A 24,076-nucleotide genomic window follows, 5' to 3' on the forward strand; every position below is an offset into this window, starting at 1 on the left:
GCCGTGAGGTGTTCCCTCCCCCTCCCCTCCCCACTCCACCCACCACCACCTTTTACGCGAGAGCCCCCTCACGCGCCACAGCCCGCGCGGCGGCTACTGCGGCGGCCGCTTCTTCGGCTTCCTGAGGGGAAAGAGAGAGAGAGAGAGAGAGAGAGAAAGCGCGCGCTCTGCCTCATTGGCCGTGACTGGAAAGAGGTGGGTTCGGCCCGGAGAAGCGGCCGTGAGGGAACGAACGAACGAACGCGAGGGTGGGCGGGGGCGGAGATGGGAGAAGCAGCAGCGCATGGCGAGGCGGCGCGCGCGCGCCCCTCTCTCTCTCTCTTTCTTTCTGCGTGCGTAACGGCGGCGCCTCCCGCGCGACGGCTCCTCGCTCGCGCGCACGGGGGCGGGCGGGGCCGGAATGAGGGAGATTTGAAAAGGCCGCGCGGCGGCCGCTCGCAACTGCCGCCGCCGCCGCCGCCTCTCTTCCTCGCCGCTCGCTCAGGGCGTCCGGCGGGCGAGGAAGGACCTCGAGCGGGGAAGGTGCGTATGGAGGGTAGTGGCTGGTGAGGGGAGGAGGAGGAGGCGGCGGCCCGGCCGGCCGGCCGGCCCGACCAACTCCTCGGAACAAAAGCGGGCACATGGGGGAGAGAGGAGGGGGGGCGGCCGAGCTCACCACGCGGCCGTTAGCCGCCTCAAGCGCGGTTCAAAAGTTTGGGGGTGGGGTGGGGGGGCGCTTCCCCGCGTGGGCTTTTGTTCTGTGGGAGGGGCGGGGGCGGCGCCGCCGTTGCCTCAGCGGGGCCCTGGCCGGGGCTGCGTGCGAGGCGGCTTAATCCCCCTCCTCGCCCGCTCTCCCTCTCGCGCTATTTCTTTTCTTCCTTCGGTTCCCGCCGAAAAGGGGGAGGGGGGAGAAGGAGCGCGTGTTTGAGGTGAGGGTCGCGGCGGGGGATGTAGGGAGCGGACGGCTTCCCTTCCCCGCCGCGAAGTCGCCCTGCGGTGGTGGCGGCGGCGGTTGTTGCGGGGCCGCGGCGGCGGCGGCGCCATGTTGCCGAGGGGGGCGGGGCCGGGACATGGCGGCGGCTGCGCGTGCTGAGGACGATTGTTCCCAGTTAGGCCGCGGCCATGTGGGAGCCGCCGTTGCCGCCGCCGCCGCCGCCGCCACCCGCGAGGGGAAAGAGGGAGAGACCAAGAGGCGGGAGAGAGGGGGGAAAAGAAGCGCGGTAAGGGGGCCGTGCTGGTTTCCCCTTCGGGAACAGGGGGCGGAGGAGAGCAGCGCGAGGGCGGCCCAGGCCTGGGGCATAAAGGAAGTAAAGGGACGGCGGGCCTGGCCGGCTCGCGGGGGGGGGAGAGGAGGAGGGGGCGCGCGAGAAAAGGGAAAATACGCCGCTCCAGTAGCCGAGCCCTGACCCGCCGCCACAGCGCCCCCTGGCGCCCCTGCTGGGCCCAGGCACCTCGCGGGCTCAGCACGTGCAAGCTCCGGAGAAGCCGCGGGCCCGGCTCGGGGGCGCCATTGTGCTCCCCATCTGCTTCCCGCCACCTTTACCCTCGCGGACCCCGCGCTGCTGCTGCTGCTGCCGCCGCCGCCGCGCTCCTTCGGCGGCTCCCGCGCCTTTTTACCAACAGGTAGTTCTCCGAGAAAGGACCCGGGCTCGCTCGTGTGCGCATTGTGGCTCGGTGGGGCGGGGGAGGGGAAACACGCGACGGGGAAAGTGAGCCTTGGTTTTGTTTTCTTTGGGTGCTCAAGGCTGCTTTGTTTGCGCTCTCTCCGCGGTAGCGGGCCCGTGGAGGAGTTTGGAGCGTAGATCTTCATTTTATTTTATTTTCCACCCCCCAAGAGTAAAGTTTCCCTTTGTCTAAGGGGGTAACTTTCGACTCACTGCATCTTTCTGAGTACTTGGAGAAAGAACATGCACATGTCCAAGAAAGAGGGAATTGGTTTCATTGTGCTATCGAAAGACAGAGATGTGCTGCTCCTCAGAGATACACTTTATAAAAAGGCCAGAGGAGAAAACTATAGCTTACAGACTCCCAACTGCTTTAAAAAAGCTTCAGCTTAATTTAAATGGTAAGGTGTAAATAATTTCATATCAATTGGAGCAGGAAGTCAATAGTGACTTTTTAAGCTATGGGATTTTGAAGTCTTTAAGCACTATGTTTCACAACAATTGCTATTTAATAATGCCTCGATACACATTGGTAAGAACATGCTCATGAATGGTTATTCAATCTCCTGTTTTCTAAAACAGATCAACAGCATCCCACTATGATAAAATTGCCTTCCACTTTACTTACACATAATGCTGGACATAGTTCTAATCTTGGTAGCTGAATTATTGTTCTTCATGATTAGTAGTTTAGAGAGGGGTAGATGAAAAACCAACAGAAGTAGGCCTCATCTGGTGCAGATTTTTTACCATTGTTGCCATTGAAAAACCTGCTAATACTGGATATTAATAGAACTTTTTTCTTTTTTTTGCCAGGTGAAGCTTTGGAAATGAGAACATCCTCTTCATGCCAGAGTAATGTCAAAGTGCTTACAGTGCAGGTAGTGATATATAGAACCTACTGCAGTGAAGGCACTTGTAGCATTATGCTGGCAACTGCAGCAAAGGTTTTGGAAAGTTATTCTGTAATGGCCGCCACATGGTGACTGCTTTTTGTTCTAAGGTGCATCTAGTGCAGATAGTGAAGTAGATTAGCATCTACTGCCCTAAGTGCTCCTTCTGGCATAAGAAGTTGTATTTTCACCTAGTCATTCACACTGAATAAAAAACAAAAAATGTTTTGCAGTCCTCTGTTAGTTTTGCATAGTTGCACTACAAGAAGAATGTAGTTGTGCAAATCTATGCAAAACTGATTGTGGCCTGTTATTGTCTACATATCAACATTTTAATGATTTCACTTTTAAGTTAACATAGGTCTCCAGAAGAGCAGTCAAAACAGCTTCTGTAGCGCTAAAGTGCTTATAGTGCAGGTAGTGATTCATAATCTACTGCATTAGGAGCACTTGAAGTTCTACTAGCTGTAGAACCTCAGTTTCACCCAGATTTTTCCTGTGTTCTGCTTTTCTTTGTGTCTGTTGAACACTGTACTCTGGTTAGTTTTGCAGGTTTGCATCCAGCTGTATGATACTCTGCTGTGCAAATCCATGCAAAACTGACTGTGGCAGTGAAAAATCAATGAATAAGCGATAGGTTGTACCCCTTTCTACATAGGTTGGGATAAGTTGCAATGCTGTGTGTGTCAGTGGTATTGCACTTGTCCCGGCCTGTTGAGGTTGGTGGGGCTAGAGCCTGGAACAACTTTCCTTCTCAGCTGATGGTCCTGGAGCAACACAGAACAGTTAGCAATGGAATAGTTTCCCATTGCTTGCTGTGTTTGAGTGGAGTAACATGGTTGTACTGTTTCATGTTTTTTGGTATACCAATTACTGTTTTCAAAATTCTCCTTGTAAAATCAGTAAAGTTTTGCCACACAAAGCAACTTGCATAACCTGTAAATGATAGTGTTAAATAAATCACCAACTTTGTACTTGAAAATCAAAACAGGTGTTTTTTTTATTTGTTACTGAAATTTAATTGATGTATTATCTACCATAGATATTGTGCCACAGCAGCTGAAACAATCGGACGTTTTCCAGTCCAGTTTTTCAAAGCACCTACCAAAACACATTACATGGGAGCAGTGGCACATGCTTGGCAGCCTTCCTATGTCAAGAGTGAGGAGAGAATGTCAGGATGGGGGTATGAAATATCCTCTCGTTCTTTGATACGGCTGTTAGAAGCCACTGCCTCAGCACATGGGTTCATAAGAGTTAGTCAATAATTACATGCTGTGTGATATTTGCATGGATATAATTAAATTCCATAATATATGCAGAAAAAGTGCTGTTACAAGCTTCATGAAAAAATAGTGACTTGCAAATACTGGTCATCCTTTATATCTTTTGTTGTATTTGATACTGTATTGTCCTAAACTTTCAGAGACCTTTACAGTGGTACCTCGGGTTACATATGCTTCAGGTTACAGACTCCACTAACCCAGAAATAGTACCTCGGGTTAAGAACTTTGCTTCATGATGAGAACAGAAATTGTGCTTCGGCGGCGTGGCAGCAGCCAGAGGCCCTACTGTACTTTTGTGGAACTTTGTAAATTTAACTCAAAACCATAGTTACCATCAGCCAAAATTTAAATTGTTGAAGTCACAATTTAGACTATGGAGAGTACCTCAAATAATATTTACCAAGTATGTAAGCTTAATTTTATAACTCCACTAAAAGATGGAGCCATGTCCAAAGTAGTTTTAAATGCTACAATGAATTTTTAAATTACTCTTAATTAAGACTTTCCTTAATTACTAAAAGTACATTTTTCTTTGCAATAAAAAACACTGAAATAAATTATGCTTAGATACGTATTGCGCTACTGTGAGTGCAAACTAACGCACAAGAAACTGGCATAAAGCGAGTTTGTGTAAAGCTACTTAAACTTGCACCAGATCAAAACCCTGCTTGGCAGTGGGGTTGCTTGCTGCAGCTCCACCTAAACCTTGCAGAAGGAAAGGTAGCTTTTAGCATAGTGTTTAATGTTGAGTTGCAGTGTAACGTTAACAGAGTTGAGCAAACGTAGGATCCAGCCTTTCTCCCCTGGAATCTCCCGTTTTAGGGGCTTACACTAGCCTCTGCTGTGCCAGATCAAGCAAGTTACACCCATGTATCCTCCACTAATCCAGGGTTGGAGACTTGATGCTATTTGAGCGAGAAGCATTCCAGCTCTTGAAATCCACTTCATCCTAAAATCATCCCACCAAATATTGAATCGGGATTATCCCCCTGATCTTGTAATACAACACATGATTCTTACGTAACTATTTAGGATTGGATTGCTGCTCACAGTTTTCTAGCCATGTGGAATGTGTGCATGTATTGACTGCAAGTTCTTTGATAGGTTTGGAAGTCCGAACTATAATTTGACCTTGCTGCTAATACTCAAATTTATATTACGCACCCTTAACTGCAACTTGACTTAAGGTCATTTGTGGTTCGGAGCTTTGCTTTTTCAAGGAAAAAATGCCGGGTGTGTGGCAAAGGTAAAGAGTGTTAAATGGGATGTTGGATAAGTAGTGATGTGAATAAATCGCTCTATATGAAATAAACCATAAATCATTTTGAGTATACTAGGTTTAGGCTTAATTAAATGGCAGCATACTTTGAAAGTGTAGATCACTAATTATTTAAGGTAGTTGGTAAACTTAAGGACGAAAAATTTACAGTACTTGGATAGGTGCTTTTCTTTGCTGTTCAATCTGGGAAGCAAGTGAAGCAGATGCAATGTATTACTAGCTTGGTGGTAGTTAACCTGACACTGGATTAAGGGTATTCGCTAATACAGAATACATAAAGTAATTCCTTCTCGGTATGAAAATATGAAATACTATCACCTCTTGCTGTACGTAACATACTTAAGCAACAGATAGGTAGCCGTGTTGGTCTGCCATAGTCAAAACAAAATAAAAAAATTCCTTCCAGTAGCACTTTAAAGACCAACTAAGTTAGTTCTTGGTATGAGCTTTCGTGTGCATGCACACTTCTTCAGATACACTGAAACAGAAGTCACCAGACCCTTCTATATAGTGAGAAGGTGGGGAGGGGTATTACTCAGAAGGGTGGTGGGATTGGGTGATTGGCAGATAGCTGTGATGAGCCTGTTGACGACTCTTAACGACTGCAATAGGTCTTACAGGAAAAAGCAAGGGGTGAGAAGGTGAAAAATGGCTTATCTCATTATACAAATACCCCTCCCCACCTTCTCACTATATAGAAGGGTCTGGTGACTTCTGTTTCAGTGTATCTGAAGAAGTGTGCATGCACATGAAAGCTCATACCAAGAACTAACTTAGTTGGTCTTTAAGGTGCTACTGGAAGGAATTTTTTTATTTTGTTTATACTTAAGCAAAGTATCTTTGTTGAATTTAATTGAAACAACTGCATTTGTTAGCGTTATAACATTCTAATAGTTATTATATGGTATTTAAATTGAGGGGAAATAAACTAATAGAAAATCTGTTGTGATTGCATGCTTAAGTTATAGAAGATTCAAAAGTAAACATTTTATGTTTTTACCTAATGGGTTTATGTATGAGCAATCCTAGATTTCTAGTTTAAGGCAGCACTGTACTCTGGTAACTGGTATTTACTTAAGGTTCTGGCAAAAACAGGAGTTGAGAAAGTGGCATTGCAACAGTATGACACTGCTTTGTCCCTTATCGTCCGCATGTCTGTTAGATTATCTTGGCAATGCTATGACCAGTGAAACAATATACAGTGGTACCTTGGTTTATGAACTTAATCCATTCCGGAAGTCCATTCTTAAACCAAAGCGTTCTTAAACCGAGGCATGCATTCCCATAGCAGCGGGCTACTCAGTTTACAAATGGAGCACACTCAACAGGAAGCAGAACATGTTCTGCTTCCAAGGCAAAGTTTGCAAACCATAACACCTACTTCCGGGTTTGCAGTGTTCTTAATCCAAGTTGTTCATAAAATAAGCTGTTCTTAAACCTAGGTAACACTGTACTTTTAACTGCTAGCATATCCCCCTCAAAAAAGTCAAAGGGAAGTTGTTAATAAGATGTTGATTCTAAGTCATAAGAAAAAAAACTTGAACAAGTGGGCATTCTAACTGGTTGCTACAAGTAACCAACCAGGCACTCTAGTTGCAGATAAAAAGCCTTCATGCTACTTTCAGTCAGGCAAAGGAACTATTCAAGTTCACTTTATTGAACGCTAAATGTCCAAATAAAAATTAAGAGTTCAGGGCTATATTTGCTAACAAAATAATGCTTATTCAATAGAAACTTAAAATATATATGTCTTTGAGTTGCATCTCCTCCATCCCTATTAGTGTTGTGTAAAAAAAAAAAAAAGCATACTGTCATGTATGATAGTAATGGGTACAGTTTAAGGGATTTGTAGGTAGGTATTTTTAAACTACAGTGGTACTTCGGGTTACAGATGCTTCAGGTTACAGACTCTGCTAACCCAGAAATAGTACTTCTGGTTAAGAACTTTTCTTCAGATGAGAACAGAAATCGTGCGGCGGCAGCAGCTGGAGGCCCCATTAGCTAAAGTGGTACCTCAGGTTAAGAAAAGACCTCCAGAACGAATTAGGTTCTTAACCTGAGGTACCACTGTAAACAGTTGTTACATTAAGACAATTGGTTCACCTAACCATACTTTTTACTCCACTGTAGCAGCGCTCTAGTCTCAAGCAGAGAAGTGTTCTCCAGCTCTAAGATGCTTCTTAAACGGGAGATAACGGGAATTAAATCTGGAACCTCATGCACAAAGCTTTTTCTCAGGCTATGCTCAGATTCAGCATCTGCTATGCCACTTGTATTTTGACAATCTCACTGCCATGCCATTTTGCTGCTGGAAAACATGCTACTAAAGAAAAGACAAATTTGCAAATGGTTCTGTTGCCATCAAATTATTGCTACAATTTATGCAGTATCAAGTCAAAGGTTTTTACTGAAGAAAAAACATTTAATAAAATAGTTAAATTTATACCCAGCTATAAGTATTTTGACACCACATCAGTGTCCAGCATCCTAAGAAGATGTGCACTGTGCTTTAGACCAAACACTATTATTTTATAGTACACCAGTTAAGAGAGATACAGGTATACGGTTGGGGAAAAGCCATTTTCTGATCGTCAATGGGAACCTGCTGGATGGGGAAAGCAGGAATGCTCTGCACAATTTTAGGGAATTCTGCAACAGCCACCCCATTCAGCAAGCCCTTGGGTGAGGCCATTTATGATGGGATGTGAGCTTTACTTGGGGCTCCAACTATTGGCTTGAAATCACGGCAATTGCTTTCGTTCCTTCTGTTCAAGCTACAGCATTGCTTCTGTTGTGGCAACTTGGGTTGAATGCTTGCAAATCTTATGTTAAATATGAAGGACTTATTTAAGAAAGATGTGCCAGTGTAGTTGAATATTGTTCAAGCTTAATGTACATTGAATAGTTCAGGCTCATTGCGATCTTAGATTGTAGCAAGACTCCGAAAGCACACATCTCTTAGTAAGGAAGCTATAGGTTAAAAGTAAATTAACTAATCAAACATGTTAGAAATAAACTTCTTGCATAACTCATCAAAACAACAATGGTAGGTAATATTTAATTGGCTGTACCTACACTTTGCGATGCAAAAATGCTAGCGGCATACAGTGGAGAAAACAAGGCAATTGCTGCTGATTAGGCTCTCCAACCTTATTCCTGCATTGCTCTGGAGGGTGCTGGATCCTGCCCAGAGCAGATTTTGATACACCGAGGAAGTGGCAAAAAATGACCACTCTTAGAGAAATTTAGAGTTAACTGACTTCGCCTTCTAGCAGGTTATAATCCAGCCAATTATGCCATGGCCTAACAGGAGGCAGGTGCTTTCTGGTGGCCAGTCAAGTGTGGTAAATGTTTGCTGCTACTACTAATCAATTAAGTGAAAAGAAAAAAGCCTAAAAAATTAAAATATATTTTAAAATTACATAATAAAATGCATGCCCACTTTGTATATTGAGTAGGGCTTGCATAAGATTTTTTTTAAAAGTAGGTAGCAAAAACTTTCGTGTTAATAGGCAAGGAATTCCAGACTAGGTGCTGTCAAGCTCAGTTCCTTCCAAAAGCAATACAGAAATGTGGCACTTGAAAAACACTTAGTTCTGCAGATTCAAGTGTTTGAGTAGATCATTTGGGTAAGGAAAGGCCCTTTTAGTACCACCTACTGAAACAGTGGAATCACATTTCAATTGCAGTCTTTAATCATGTATCTTCCACACTGAACCCCAGAGAGTCTTGCCAGGTAAATGGTCTCAAGCTGTTGAATTTGGCCCAGTGACAAACTGGCAGCCAGTGCACATCTCTGAGCAGGGGTGTTAAGATGCTGACGGTCTTACTCTGTCAGCAATCATGCTGCAGCATTCTACACTAACTAGTAGAGCGCACCTCAGTAATCCGCTCTTGCAATTATTTCCTGGGCTACTATGATCCAAGTTCTCCCAGTCCAGAAATGGCTACAGCTGCTGTACCAGCCAAAGCTGGTAAAAGGCGCTCATAACCAGCAAGGTGACCTAGTCTTCCAGTCGCAAAACGAAACATGAGTGGCCCACCACAGTCTATAAGCCTGCTCCTTTAGGGGAATTTTGATATCCATGGCTGGCAATGTGCCAAAATGCCAGACATGGAAACCTACAACACCTGTCTTCCAAGGACTTTAGTTCAGCTTATTTTCCCTCATCCATCTCGCCATTACGTTCAAGGGTTTCTCCAGATTCAAATGTGGGGAAAAAGCTGAGAATGCTGTTGACACCCTGCCCTAAATCTAATGAATGCTGCTAGCAGCAGCATGTAAAAAAAACAAAACAATGGAGATAAAATTGTGCCTTGCAACACTCCATAGTATAACTGCCTGGAGCTGATTTGCATTCTGCAAATACTATTCTCTGAAATGGGCACATAGATTTTGCAGATCAGTCTGTTAGCACTCTCAGAGGGAATCTGTGCTCCTAAGACTTGCTATACTGTACAAGCATACAAGAAGTTTACAACAAAGCATTCCAAATTCAATTCTTCCTCTTAAGTAAGAATTCTGTGCCAATATCCCATTGAATGTGTGGAGCTAGTGACTTTTTTGGATAGTGCCACATTTCTAAATGGTCTAATTACATAAAACCTACTTGTGACAATACACATAAAAACAAGGAAGATTGCTTTTAGTTTAGATTCCAACCTGTAGTTCTTAACCACAAAATCAAACTTACCTTGTTGGGGTGTGGAGAGAAGAGAAAGTGCAGCTGAAAAATTATCTCATGCAAGAGCTGTAATAAAAAAAGACACTTAAGTTATCTTCCTCGCAAGGGAAGCTGGTTGGGAAATGTACCCTTCTCAAAGGAATTAACCAGATACTGCCATTGCGGCCCCCCCCCCCCCCGGTTTTGCTAAATTGTTCCATCCAAAGCCAGAAGGTCTTTCAGAGCTTTGGCTATTTATCTGAGAATAGGGAAGTACCATTAGCAAGCATTCTAGTCCAGCCCTGCAAGCCAAATCAGTACGTTCTACTGTACCTCAGTTCAGTGACTAAGCAGAATAATCGCCAACCTTAGGCTTGTGATTTAAAGCAATTTTATTGAAGGCTTTACATATGTAAATAGTAGACTGCATTTAAAAAAGACATGCAATATTGTCTTGATAAAGATGCTGAAATTGGTTTCATTAACATACATAAGCAAACAACGAAGGTGGTCCATGAGAGGATATGGGGTGCTGCCCCAGTATCGCCAGATTCCCTTGGCCAGCTCCCACCTGACTGCCTCCTTATTTAAGTTTGGGCATGGCATTGACATTCAGTTTCCTACTCCTCAGTGTCAGTTTTGTCTTCTTAGAACTCGGGAGGAAGGAGGAGGGGGCAAAAACTACCCTGACTTGGCTCTGCCTGTCATTGGTTCTAGTGCCACCTACTGTTGGGCTCCTTGCCTTCTGCCCTACCAGCCCCAATGCGCACCAACTTCCACGGAAAGCAAAGCCTCCATGCTAATGGTGTGTTGTGTCCTGGCAGAGAATAAACTGAGTTTAAGCACTTGTATAATAAGCAAAACAACTTGTAATACAGTCATTAGCAGCTAGATTTTTTTATTAGGGCCCTTTAATCTCTACCTGTGGGGATGCAGGTGGCGCTGTGGGTTAAAGCCTCAGCGCCTAGGACTTGCCGATCGGAAGGTCGGCGGTTCGAATCCCTGCGGCGGGGTGCGCTCCTGCTGCTCAGTCCCAGCGCCTGCCAACCTAGCAGTTCGAAAGCACCTCCGGGTGCAAGTAGATAAATAGGGACCGCTTACCAGCGGGAAGGTAAACGGCGTTTCCGTGTGCGACTCTGGCTCGCCAGAGCAGCGATGTCACGCTGGCCACGTGACCCGGAAGTGTCTCCGGACAGCGCTGGCCCCTGGCCTCTTAAGTGAGATGGGCGCACAACCCCAGAGTCTGTCAAGACTGGCCCGTATGGGCAGGGGTACCTTTACCTTTACCTAATCTCTACCTGTAGTCACACATGCACAGAAAGCAGCAAGGGCAAACTGATCTTAGAAAATTGGGTTGTGGCAGTAACATCACAAACTGAACACAGCCACAGATTGGAATACCATTATGTGAATAGCTATACAGTGGTACCTCAGGTTACAGACACTCCAGGTTACAGACTCGGCTAACCTGGAAATAGTACGTTGGGTTAAGAACTTTGCTTCAGGATGAGAACAGATGCGGAAGCAGCCGGAGGACCCATTAGCTAAAGTGGTACCTCAGGTTAAGAACAGGTTCAGGTTAAGAACGGACCTCCAGAACGAATTAAGTTTTTAATCTGAGGTACCACTTTATTTGCAAACTGAAAACTGAGTACAGTGGTGCCTCGCAAGACAAAATTAATCCGTTCCGCGAGTCTCTTCGTCTTGCAGTTTTTTCGTCTTGTGAAGCAAGCCCATTGACAGCTTAGCGGATTAGCGCTATTAGCGGTTTAGCGGCTTTTAGCGATCAGCTGTTAAGCGGCTTATCAGCGGATCAGTGGCTTAGCGCCTTAGGAAAAGGGGGAAAAAAGAGGGGGGAACCCGCAGGAACTCGCAAGACATTTTCGTCTTGCGAAGCAAGCCCATAGGGAAATTCGTTTTGCGAAGCGCCTCCAAAACGGAAAACCCTTTCGTCTAGCGCGTTTTCCGTCTTGCGAGGCGTTCGTCTTGCGGGGCACCACTGTACAAGACATGCTATTGGATTACCTCTATTTCTGGATTCAGTCGGTGTGATTCAGAAAGCTGGTATATGCATGAAGTACAAAATTTAAAATACACTTTTTCATATATTTTTTCTTTTTTTGCCAATAAATGCAGTAAACCGGAGAGGACAAAACCTGAAGAAAGTGGTGAAATCTGAATCCTCCCTAGCTATTGGGTGAGTGGCCTTGATGTCACAGAGTGTTTACAAATTGCTGCTCTAGTAAATGATGCACAGGAAGGCTGAATTTTTGCTGTACCCCCTCCTTTCCTCGCTCTGTGTGTGTCCCATAGTGATTGGTACCATAGAAGAATACTTCGTTTGGGATTCAATGTGTGCATGAACTGTTGGCATCAAGGCATGTCTAAATCTCAAGCTAACTACATTTTCACTGTAGAAATGCAACATACAGGCAGTAATGAGAATAATTTGTGTCTTCCCAGTATTCTCTTACGATCCACTTCAACTGTTACAGATAATTTAGTCTCACAGGGGAGTGGGGGACTGTTAGAGCTATGAATATACTTAGGGCCTTACTTACTTGATAAATATTCCCCTACCTCTGCTCCTGCAGCAGGAGAAGGTGTCAGGATCCAAAGGGAAGAGTGGCTGAGCTGCAATCCCACAGTTCTATCTCCAAAAATGAGAATATACTGTGTGATCTCTTGTTTGTGCTGGTCCAGAAGTCACCTGCAATTGTTATGTTGGAAGCCTCAGCCAAATAAATTGCAATCTGAAAAATCACATGCCTCTAACAAGACAATTGTGTCTCACTGAGTGAATACACAGGCCTTCGTGACACATGTGACTGGGTCCTTTTGAATCCCCATTGATAATACATTTCCATTTCCTTGGCCATCTGGTGGTGGCTCTTAAAGGGTTAGGGCTGTCTTAATATAAACTCCAGGACTGGATAATAGTATAATGCCTATCAACTTGAAGTCTTCCTCCAGACCACCAAACGAATGAAAAAGTAGGTGACAGTGGGCACATTCCCTTATGTCACCTGAGTTTACAAAACAACCCTAGATGTTTTGTAGATGCCAATCAGTGGAAAATTCAACATGGTAGTGAACGGTTATTTTTCTCTTGTTTTCAGGTAGCAGTTCTCAGTCTAGAATAAGACATTTGAACTCACTCTAGCTACAAAAGCAGAGGTTGCTAAAGAAGTCAGAGACCATTTGGCTGTGAGTTCTGGAATACCTGTTCCCTGCTTTCTCCCACCCGTCCTGAAAGGGTGGGTCCCTAAGTGAATCCGGCTGCAAAAGCTGACATTGCTGAAAAACATGTGGGCTGGGGTTTTTAGGGTGGTTTGCTGGGAATTTTTTTGTTGCTGTTATTGATATTTGTATCTTTATTTTTGTATCTTATAATGATTTATGTGCAAATAGATCAATTATAGCTGTGTACTTTTTGATGTGTTTTATTTATCACTTATGATCTTTTCAGTGTTGTAAGCCACTTTGACCATGATTTGAACTATGGAAAGGCGGCTTACAGATGAAGTGATGATGTGATTCAGTCTTACTATAGTGCCCACACAGAAGCCACCTCTGTGGTGAAGCGGCATAAGGCAGGGGTGAAACTAGGCTTTATTTCACCCGCGTCAAAGACCCAGTTTGCCCCCCCATGCACATTTGCATACACACACAGGCTGGGAGCCTCAATGGTACCCCTCTAGATGCTTCATCTGGGGCTAAAAGCTTGGCTAGCCCCCCCCCGGTAGCTTTGGCTCTACATAAGGATAGTGAGTAATAGAAAAGGGCTCTCTTCCACTCCTTGATCTATTCTTCCAGCTACCGATGTAAGCAACAAACAAGCATGGGTCAAGAGGATTTCTTTGGAAAGGCTCAGATGTGTCAGAGGCAACAGGGAACCAGGGCAATATAGGACATCCTCTCTGGTCACATACCAATCTTCTCCATCTGGATTTGGGCCTGACCTGAAAGATCAAGGAAAAGTGTGGGCACATACAGTGGTACCTCGGGTTACATACGCTTCAGGTTACATACGCTTCAGGTTACAGACTCCGCTAACCCAGAAATAGTGCTTCAGGTTAAGAACTTTGCTTCAGGATAAGAACAGAAATTGTGTTCCGGCAGCGCGGCGGCAGCAGGAGGCCCCATTAGCTAAAGTGGTGCTTCAGGTTAAGAACCGTTTCAGGTTAAGTATGGATCTATGGAACGAATTAAGTACTTAACCTGAGGTACCACTGTAGTGGATAAGTTCTAAGAAAGCAGTTTGTGACATTGTTGCTGATCGCAAGGCACCTCTGTTAAGGCATCAGCCTTAACGTCTAAACGTTTGCTGTATCTACTACTATTGAGTGGGAAAGCAGACTAGCTGTTGCAGAATATGAACAGTTGGTGGCTCCAGAGTTTCACAGATGTTGCTTTTCTTTGCTAAACATGATTATTATTCAGTCAGCGATACAGATTTAATATAACACTTCCACTTTGGCATTATATCTGAATTTGTCAGTCTAAGTAGTGCGGAAATGAAACTTGCACAGGATTGAAAATTAATGAATTTGCTGCAAGTACAGATTTACTTAAATTGATCTGAAGGCTGCAAAAGCTGAAGGTCTAAAGATTAATTATGATGTGAAATATGACTTGGTGAAAACTACTTATTTTCATGGCAATTTTGCAAAATCTGTATTTAAATCCGAATGTTAAATTGAAATAGATTCCCAAGATTTGTTTTAAGACACGAGAACTTCTGCATATTTTGGCATAAGTCTTGTGCATAGGTCATGTGTATTCATAATAATCCGATGCAAGACATACTTGGGTGTAAGACTCGTAGGATAAAAAAAAGATTGGGAAGAAAGGTAGGTACAGGTTTTTTCAGATTAGGAATTAAAAAGCTAGTGACTGTTCTAGAAAAGCCTCCTCATTGAACAGTTACTTGCTATCCTATTTCAGGGAGTGCCATTCTAGAAAGACCCTGACTTACCTCCATTGCTCCCTGAGTAAGGTCATACCTATATGAAACAATGCCTATCCACACTAGGTGTTTTGGTTCATATACAGTACTAGAAAGTCAAGACTTCACCATAGTGATACCAGGCTGTCCTCTGGTGGTTTAGGGTCAGGGTTGCAGTTTTCTCCTATCATCCCATTTGTGTTAAATTTCCCCAAACGTGTTACAGAACGGCTTAGTTCTTGAACACAGAGAAATTGTTACTAGGCATATTTAGAGGAACATATCTTGAGAAAGCATGATAACATATTGATACTGTAACTGTTAGAATAGTCAACCTTTTTAAAGGGATTTCACCTGAGTGAAATCTTCAGATGGGTGCCAACCTGTGTGTGTGCACACGTAAATGCACATGGTGTGTATGTGCCAAACAAGTATTATGTAGCACTTATAACAGTGCCAGTTTCATCGATCAAAGCAGTGGAGCAGGCAGATATGGGGTAAGATGGTTTTGTAGGTAAACTAGTCTCAAATTATTATCTAGCCCTGTTCATTGGCCAGTTGATAAGCTGCCCAGGCAGCTTCAGATGCTGCTTTAGCATTAGCCGCCCAGAGTAGCCAGCTGATAATTCTTAGAAAAATGAGGAACCGAGAGAAACCAACACTTCAGAGATTCACCTACCCCTAAATGCCACATGTCCATGTTTCCTTGCTAGATGATGTATCCTGGAGAAGCTCTTGAAATGGCTCCATCTCCACCAGCTGATCAAAGATATCAAGAAACATGCCCCCAACTGCAGCTTGGAGATCTTCCAGAAGGTATGCGCTCCTAAGGCTGTGTCTTGTTCTGACTAAGCAATGCCAAGCTCCCTTCTGCAGGGCTCAGTCTGGAGAGCAAAACGCATGATATTGCTTCAGCTTTTTTTAATTATTATTTTTCAGTCAGCCTTATTTAATGCTTATTTAATGGAAAATGAACAAGTAGTCTATTGCAAAAGTGCACAGAAGTTCTAGGAGCCAATCCTCCTTTATACAGTTGGACCAGGATACTATTTTTCCCCTCCCCCCCTATTTTGGAGGAATGACCTGTTCTGAACTCTTCTCCTCCACATTGCAGGTCATGCAGTCCATTGAGAAAAATACCCATGCCAGATGCCCTCCATGGACTGAACCATCCTGGCCAAGAATCTGCTCTGTCTTTTTCCAGGTCATTAGAACTGAGTAAGTTCTTCTGCTTGCCCTTTTCCTAACTGGATGTTGGGGGTGGGGTGAGGGCATGGAGTTTTAGTAGCCAGTGTGGTGTAGCTGTTAGAGCGTTGGCCTTGGGTCTGAGAGACCAGGATTAAAATCTCCACCAAGATGGTCACTGGGTGACCTTGGGCCAGTTACTGTCTCTTACTTAGCCTAACCAACCTCACAGGGTTGTTGTGGGAGAAGTTTGTATGCCTTGAAGGAACATTGCTGTAGTGCAGTGAAGAGGTAAAGGCAGCAATCCTGACCCATTTATCTAGGAGCAAGCCTCACTGAATTCAAAGGGATTAACTTCTGAAAAATTATTTCACCCATATTTTCAATCCAGCCTTCTTGCAAAGGGTGCATGAGTTGGACAGATGGCTTTACATAGCAGTCATACCTGAACTGATAGAAAGGGCACTATAGACTGCTGTGTTTTTTGCAGGTGTATTTTGCAATGTGCTCTGGACACAATAATCATTTGTGAGTGGTGAATTGCTTTAGTTTGTTCCGCAAAGCTTCCCCAATGCTATGACACTATATTGCTCTCTGGAGGGATTATAGCGCAACAGAAGTGGGACAAACATAAACCAGAACATTTGTGGTGTAAAAAGTTGTGGGATTCCAGCAGAAGTTTGTGGGTTATCTACTGATTGGGAACAAAGCAGTTGGAAGTTGCTTAAAGGGTTTATGCTTAAAGCATAAAAAGGGTCACAGGTTCCCTGTCCCAGTGAAAGAGATTTATTTCCTCCTTTACTATAGCTCCACCAACAAAGTCCACTGTTGCTCTCCTAGACTATGACAGTCTACAGGAATAGGTTTTTGGGAAGGGGCAAGGTCTATGACTTGCAACTATAGGTCACTGACTACATGGCGCTGAAGAAAAACAATAGTGATTTACTGTATTCTATGGGATTGCCCATTTAACAATAATGGAGTAAGGCACTAGAAAGACATACAACTTAAATTTGCCCACTCAGCAACAATAACCGTAAAGTAATAAACTGTATTTTAAACCCTGAAGGCTGAATTTCACACCTTTTACACAGAATCTGTCTTGGCTGTGGTGAATGACAGACACAAGATCTGAAACCAGCCAGACACTTTTTTGCTAATGCTTGTCCATTCGTAACATAAAGGGAAATACAATATTTTACAGTCTGGGGCCCAAGTTGGCACCCCTGCTAGTCTGCCTTTCCATAACAGCACCCACAACCCCACTTTCTGGGAGAACAGTCTCCCCTCTGCGAGTTCCCCCCCAAGCCCTCGTGGCCAAGTATGCGCTCACAGATTCTCTCTCTCTCTCTCTCCCCGTTCCCTAGGTGCACATCCACTGCACCGGCCAACTGTTTTTTTTGCCTCTGAAATGGGGGTTGGAAGAGGAAGCGGTGGAGGGTGGGGATGGGATCTCCTTTCCTGTGGTGATGTTCAGGGCTCACCCGTTTCTTTTGAATTGCTTACTTCCAAATCTGCTGTGGAGGTGATGCCACACACAAAAAAGTGCCACCTGAAATGGCCCACCCCTCCACCCCTCCCTAGCTATGCTACTGGCTAGTCGCAATCTCTTAACCTAACCTCCTTCATAGTGCTGTTGCGATGATGAAATGGGGAGGAGGAGAACTATGTCAACCACCTTGAGATCCTTGAAAGACAAATGTGATATATACATGTAATAAATAAATAAATAAAATAAATAAAATAAAATAAATGGAGAGCTTCCATATTCGGTGTGTGTGGGGGTGTACCTCTGAATACCCCTTGCTGTGTTTGTGTAACAACAGAATAGGGCTACAGAGGCTTGTGCAGGAACTTGGAATAAGGTGCAGCAGCATTCAGATGCTCAGATTTCCCCTTTTGTAATTTTGGAGCATCTGTTGCAGTTGACATCATAGAACTGTATAGTTGGAAGGAACCTCCAGTGTCCTCTAGTCCATTGGGACAGGTCACTTTGCCTATATGGCTTTATTACAGAGGTAGGAATTTTGCCGCCGCCTCCTATTCAGGATTTTTGTACTTGCATTGTTGTATATAGAACAGAAACTTTTTCATATTGTCTCTTAAAAAAAGGAACTGTCAGTCTTGTGGTTAACTTTCTCGTCTTCAGCTAAATTACTTAATGGGAATATTCACAGGAAGCTGCCTTGGACAGAGTCAGACCATTGACCCATCTATCCCAGCACTATCTAAAATGACCGGCAGTAGCTCTCTTTCCTTTTTTTTTAAAAAAAAAGTACTCATAAATTTTCACAAATAAAATACAATTGATCCAACATTTCCCAGTACATATTCATTTAAAAAGTTGACTTCCTTGACACCCTTCCATGGTTTTCTCATGATTATCTTTTACTGCTGCATATTATAACTAATCTATACCTTCTTATCTCAATTTTATTCTCACAATAACTTTTACTTCTGAACTTAGTCCAAACCTCTGAGCGTACTTACATATTTACAATCATTTTTTTAAATAGTCCAGAAACATTTTCCATTCCTCCTCGAAAACTGTTTCATTTTATTCTCCGATTTTACTAGTTAAACTTGCTAATTCTGCATGTTCCATCAATTTCAACTGCCACTCCTCCTTCGTGGGTACTGCCTCCTCACACCATATTGGGGCATATAATACTCTCGTTGAAGAAGTCACATACATAAACAGTTTTGCTGTGCATTTTCAGATGGGGGAGTGGACATCACCAGTGCCACCTGGAGTTGCTGCCCAAGGTTGAACACCTGCATGCATAGCAGATTGTCAAATCCTGTGCTATGAACACCCCTAGACCTGGGAGTCTTCTACTATATTTAAAAGGACATGAGAATGGTTTCCCTTTAGAAAAGTGGCTGAATGAAGAATGAGCTGAAATGAAGACGTGAACCTCAAGAGAGAAGATTCAGCAAACCTGAAGATGGAACAGCAATGTGCCTCCAAGTTCTGAAGAAACATCACAACTCAGGAGGGGCAAGGTTGGCCCAGGGTCAAAGTGGGTGGGTTGCCACAGTAGCAAAGATTTGCCCTTCTTGTGACATCTCTTGCTTGTCTCTTAAAAGACACCAAGTTCAGGGGTCCACTGTGGGTTAGAGAGGAGAGGTCAGAGGAGAGAGGAGTGGTTAGAGTTGGTGAAAGGAGGTTTGAGAAGATTCAGCAAACCTGCAGATGGAACAGCAGGTGCCCCCAAGTTCTGAAGAAACATCACAGCTCAGGAGGGGCAAGGTAGGCCTAAGGTCAAAGTGGGTGGGTTACTATGGTAGCAAAGATTTGCCCTCCTTTGTGACATCTTTTGCTTCCTCCTTAAAAGCCACCAACTGCAGGAGACCATTGTGGGTTAGTAGGGAGAGGTCAGAGGAGAGAGGTGTGGTTAGAGTTGGGGAATGGAGGTAAGAGAAGATTCAGGAAACCTGCAGATAGAACAGAAGGTGCCTCAAAGTTCTGAAGAAGCATCACAGCTCAGGAAGAGCAAGGTTGGCCCAGGGTCAAGGTGGGTGGGTTGCCATGGTAGGAATGATTTGCCCTCCTTTGTGACATCTCTTGCTTCGCTCTTAAAAGCTACCAAGTGCAGGGGTCCATTGTGGGTTAGCGAGCAGAGGGATGGTTGGAGTTCATGAAAGGAGGTTCAGGAGATGCTTTTGATTATTATTTGCTTTTTTCCTTTTTGCTTACTTTGACTTTTATTTGATTTTTTAATTTTAATTTTTTAATATTTATTTTGTTTTAATATCTGTTGCTCTTTACTTTAATATTGTAATTTTTTATTCTTTAATGTTTTTATTTTTACGTTTTTAATTTTGTGCATAATTGTGCATATTTTATATACTTTGTATATATTCATTCTGTATATATTTTACTTATAGAGGGATAGTTAGGGTTAGGTGTAGGCTTAGGGCTGGGGTTGAAGTTAGGCTTGGGTGGGCATTTTAGCTAGTTAGGTAGTATAGATATCAGGGGGGACTTCTCTGGACAGCATGTTCAGAGTGTCAGTAGGATTTCTTCTCCTTCTCTTTGTCTCCTGGGGTGAGGATCTCCTGCACAGCCTTGGCTCCCTTGAAATCATCTTGGCAAGTCATTTCACTCCTGAAGAGCTCAGTTTCTCCACATTCCCTGCATTCCCATTTTCTGTCCTAGAGAACATTTCTCCTCTGTTCTCCTGGGGAAACTGGGCCAATTTGGAGAGTACCCCATGATCCTTGTCTTGGCCCTGGAAGCCCTTCTGCAGTTGAGGTGAATTGTGTCTTTTTAATAGATGGGGTTGTGGTGTTGGGGGAAGAACTCCGGGATAAGCTCAGTGTGGGGAGTTGCAGGCAGGAGGGATAATGGGACAAGGAAGACTCAGAGGAGGCAGAGTCTTAACATTGTCCTCTCCAGCTTCGTTAAGCCAGAATTTGGCTCAGACTTCTGTGGCATGATCGTCCATACAACTTTTCAGGCAGTCCTGGAAGAAAATGAGGATAAGGACATGTGTTGTTAGCCTTCACTTCTCTTTACATGGCTCTTTCTTTATTCTTCTATTGTTTAGGTAACCTTTTAATGTTTGATGCATTACTTCATTTTAATATTGTGTTGGAAGCCACCCAGAGTGGCTGGGGAAACCCAGCGAGATGGGCGGGGTATAAATAATAAATAATTATTATTATTATTATTATTATTATTATTATTATTATTATTATTATTCACACACTTCAAATAATTTTACCTATGACTCAAAATCTCTTCCTTGGTTGCACTCTGTGGATATGCTGGTTTTAAAATGGGTGTCACTAACATGAACTGCAGGGACATTTCCACTGCCTGCTCTGGGGCCTTCTGAATGAGGCCCCCAATGCTGCGAACCTCCTGCTGAGCGTAAGTGTCCTGATGGCATCAGGGATTGTTAAGGACTTCAGGAAACTCCATGGTGGGGGGCACATTGGTGACAATCTTAAATGGTGGATGAGATCAGATTATCATTTTCTCTGATACTGTATTGTTTGCGAGGATGGAAAAAAAGGGGTGGTGGTGGTAAGGGAAAGTTGTGAAAAGTGTAATATAGTAATAGTGCCAAAGAAAGTGGTGTGTGTGTGTAAAATAGAGGTATGAGATCTTGATTTTTTAACTGATTCAGAGAGAGAGAATGGGGGCAATATACCTCTTGTCAATTATTGGTCCTAGCTCCTAGGTTTTGGAGGTGGCTCCCAGATCTGGACCAAAGCATGGGATTTAAAGTCTCTCCCTCTCTTTACTGCCAGCAATGAGATGCCACTATGGCTAATAGTTTAATATGAACATTATTAGGCTTCAGGCTAAACTTTAAGTTCATGCTGTCATTTTAAGATCAAAGTTGAGGCTGTCTCAATCCCAGGAAAGTGGAATCTGAAGGATGATGCTTTAACAGATGTGCTCTGTGAAGTTGTGATGATTGTTACAAATTGTGCTTGATTAAAAGAAACCTTCCAGGCACCTGCACTTTTCCTTGGCCATTCAGGCCCTGAAGAAGTTAATCAGTGTTGATGACTTGAGGGTGAACATATAAGCAAACTGTTTCGGCTACCTTGAGACAACCCAAGTTAAGGACTTTTGGGTTCTATTGATTTTAGTGGGTGTGTCAAGCACGCACTCAAATCCCTTACAGTGAGATTAATGGGACTTAAAAAATTTCCTATGTTTGGGTGTGCTTGGGTTGAAGAATTTACGCAGAATAAAGGTGGGAAGAATGACTAAATGACATAAGGGACAAAATGAATACCGTGCATATCTATATAGCTATGATACTGTATATATGAAAATGAGAATTACTGGAAAATTACTGGAGTCACTTTAGCAGAGATAAAACATGTATGCATTGTTTTGCTGCCATTTTTCAGCCAGCTGGCTTCTTTTGATATATTTTTCTCCTATTGCAAGTCTTGATTTAAACATATTCTCTCTGGCAGAATTGACACCTTTCCAACATGCACTCAACTTTTAACATTGTGTAGCAGTGAGAATTTTGGTATGTGCAGTTTCTCAAACCACTGAACCTCTGGCATGACAATCTGCACTTGGTGAATTTCCATCTCCTACACAGATACTAAAAGCAACAGGACTGCTAAGGTAGAAATGCTAGCTATTCCTGTCCTGTTGGTTTTTGTGAGAGCTTCAGACCTCCATACACATTGCCCAGGCTTGTGTCTCGGGGAGGTCACTACGCAGTTTGACTTCTCCCCTGGAGGCACACTCCATCGTCTCTCCAGATGGACTGATGCCAACAACCAGAGCATAAACAACGGAAGCTAGGCTATCCCTGTCAATTGGTAGTGCAGCATGACAAGTGAAGGATACACACCAGATTCAGCTCTTGGCGGACCAAGAATTGGGGGGCGGGGGTGTTATTCATACCAGTCTGGAGCTGGCACAACTAATTTCCATTGGAACAAATTGAGGGTTTTTGGTCTTTTTGCAAAAAAATAAACAAAATGGGGTGCATAGGAGCCAGCTCCTTAGGTCCCTTTGCTCCCCCAATAAAATATTTGAGCCCCCCCCAAGTTGCTTATCATTGTCATTGAAATGGTGTGTGTGCAACACATTGTGTGGTTGATTATGTAGAGTGGGGTTTACTTGGGCCCGCCAATATTTTATTAAAGTTGGCACCCCGTTGGGTATGCGTGTGTGTGTGTGAGAGAGGCAATCTTACCTTTTGCACTGGTAGGGGTTTGGAAGTGACAGATCCTTCCTTTCTGGAATTGCACACTTAATTCACAAAGTGTTATAGAAGTGTTAAAACCTCGATGATAAAACATTGCATATTGATTATGCACAATCGAATGCAGGATCTTTGATACAAATTTTTCGCTAGACACGGTTAGGAACGGAAGTATAATTTCATAGCTCTACTTAAGATGCTTACTTTCTCATATCTGATCATAACAATTATAGCTAGACTTGAGATAAACTACACTTTCAAATGCAGTCAATTCAGAAATTGTAACCGGCCCATCTCATGTAAGTTGTTACTAACATTTCTCCTTAGCTGGGCATATTGGAATCACTGCAACACTCTTAACCTCCAAGTTTCTTTTTTCTCTTTCCAAACTTGGCTTGGGGTATGCAAATTCCACCTTCTTTGAGTCATAAAATATGACACAGAGCCCATTAGAAACCTGCATACTGAAAACCTCATTATGACAATGATTAGAGGCTCATCTGGACAAAGTAATCAGATGATGACACAACTAATAGTTTTCTAGTTCTAGCCATGCTCTAACAAGGTAATGCTGTTTAACACAGCTTTGTTCCAGCACAAGCCGTAGTTGCAATTAGTAGTTAGGGCTGTGCCAAAATCTTGCATCCAATATATCAAAAGTCCCCCGTTTCCCCTATGAAAAAGGCTTCTATTTAGGGTATCGAAAGGTGTTATAAAGAGATATCCAGTCCCCTTCTTTTGTTACATAAGTGAAGTAGCAAATTTCTCCCACCAATTTCACAAGCTGTGGAGACTGTATTAGATTAAATTTGATATAATAATAATAATACCCCACCTGGCTGACTGTGTTGCACCAGCAACTCTGGGCAACTTCCAGCATACATAAAAACATAATAAAACATTAAACATTAAAAACTTCACTATTCAGAACTGCTTTCAGTTGTCTTCTGTAGGTTTTTTAAAAAAGGTATATATTTAATATTATAGTATAATAAAGCCAATTTTCAGTGATAGTGCTGCGGCTTAAACTGGAGTCCACTGTAGCCACATGTTCCCATTTTGGTATCTTTGTCCAAGTTCATGTACAGTCATACCTCGGGTTGAATGTGCTTTGGGATGAGCGTGTTCGAGTTGCACTCCGTGGCAGCCCGGAAGTAATGGAATGCGTTACTTCCGGGTTTCGCCGCTTGCGCATGTGCAGATGCTCAAAATGACATCACACGCATGTGCAGAAGCGCTGAAACGTGATCTGCACATGTGCAAACTCGTGGACACGGGTTACGTTTGCTTCTAGATGCAAACGGGGCTCTGGAACAGATCCCGTTCGCTTCTAGAGGTACCACTGTACACTTTAGGATGTCCCAGAGCTCTGCGGCCACTGTCCCAGGATGGTGTTGAAAATCTGGTTTGCTGAATGATCAACCAATTGCAAAGCTTTCATTCACCTCTGATGACCAGCAAATTGAGCCTGCCTGTAGTCAGC

The 24,076-nt window shown here is 43.6% G+C and overlaps 2 long non-coding RNA genes across 2 annotated transcripts; one reads left to right on the top strand and one right to left on the bottom strand.

Moving 5' to 3' along the window:
- The first annotated feature begins 407 nt into the window (after positions 1–407).
- Positions 408–20,580, top strand: LOC307214310. The gene is made up of 7 exons (XR_013837907.1): positions 408–522; positions 2,460–2,498; positions 3,579–3,722; positions 11,902–11,962; positions 12,885–13,022; positions 15,427–15,931; positions 18,619–20,580. It is a non-coding gene; the product is annotated as an uncharacterized lncRNA (long non-coding RNA).
- LOC307214333 lies at positions 5,929–11,895 on the bottom strand. Its single transcript, XR_013837928.1, has 4 exons — positions 11,763–11,895; positions 11,064–11,405; positions 10,493–10,687; positions 5,929–10,460 (listed from the first exon to the last, which is right to left on the bottom strand). It is a non-coding gene; the product is annotated as an uncharacterized lncRNA (long non-coding RNA).
- Positions 20,581–24,076: the final 3,496 nt, after the last annotated feature.

Source organism: Podarcis cretensis (assembly GCF_951804945.1).
Source record: "Podarcis cretensis genome assembly, chromosome: 4".
Lineage (NCBI taxonomy): Eukaryota > Metazoa > Chordata > Lepidosauria > Squamata > Lacertidae > Podarcis > Podarcis cretensis.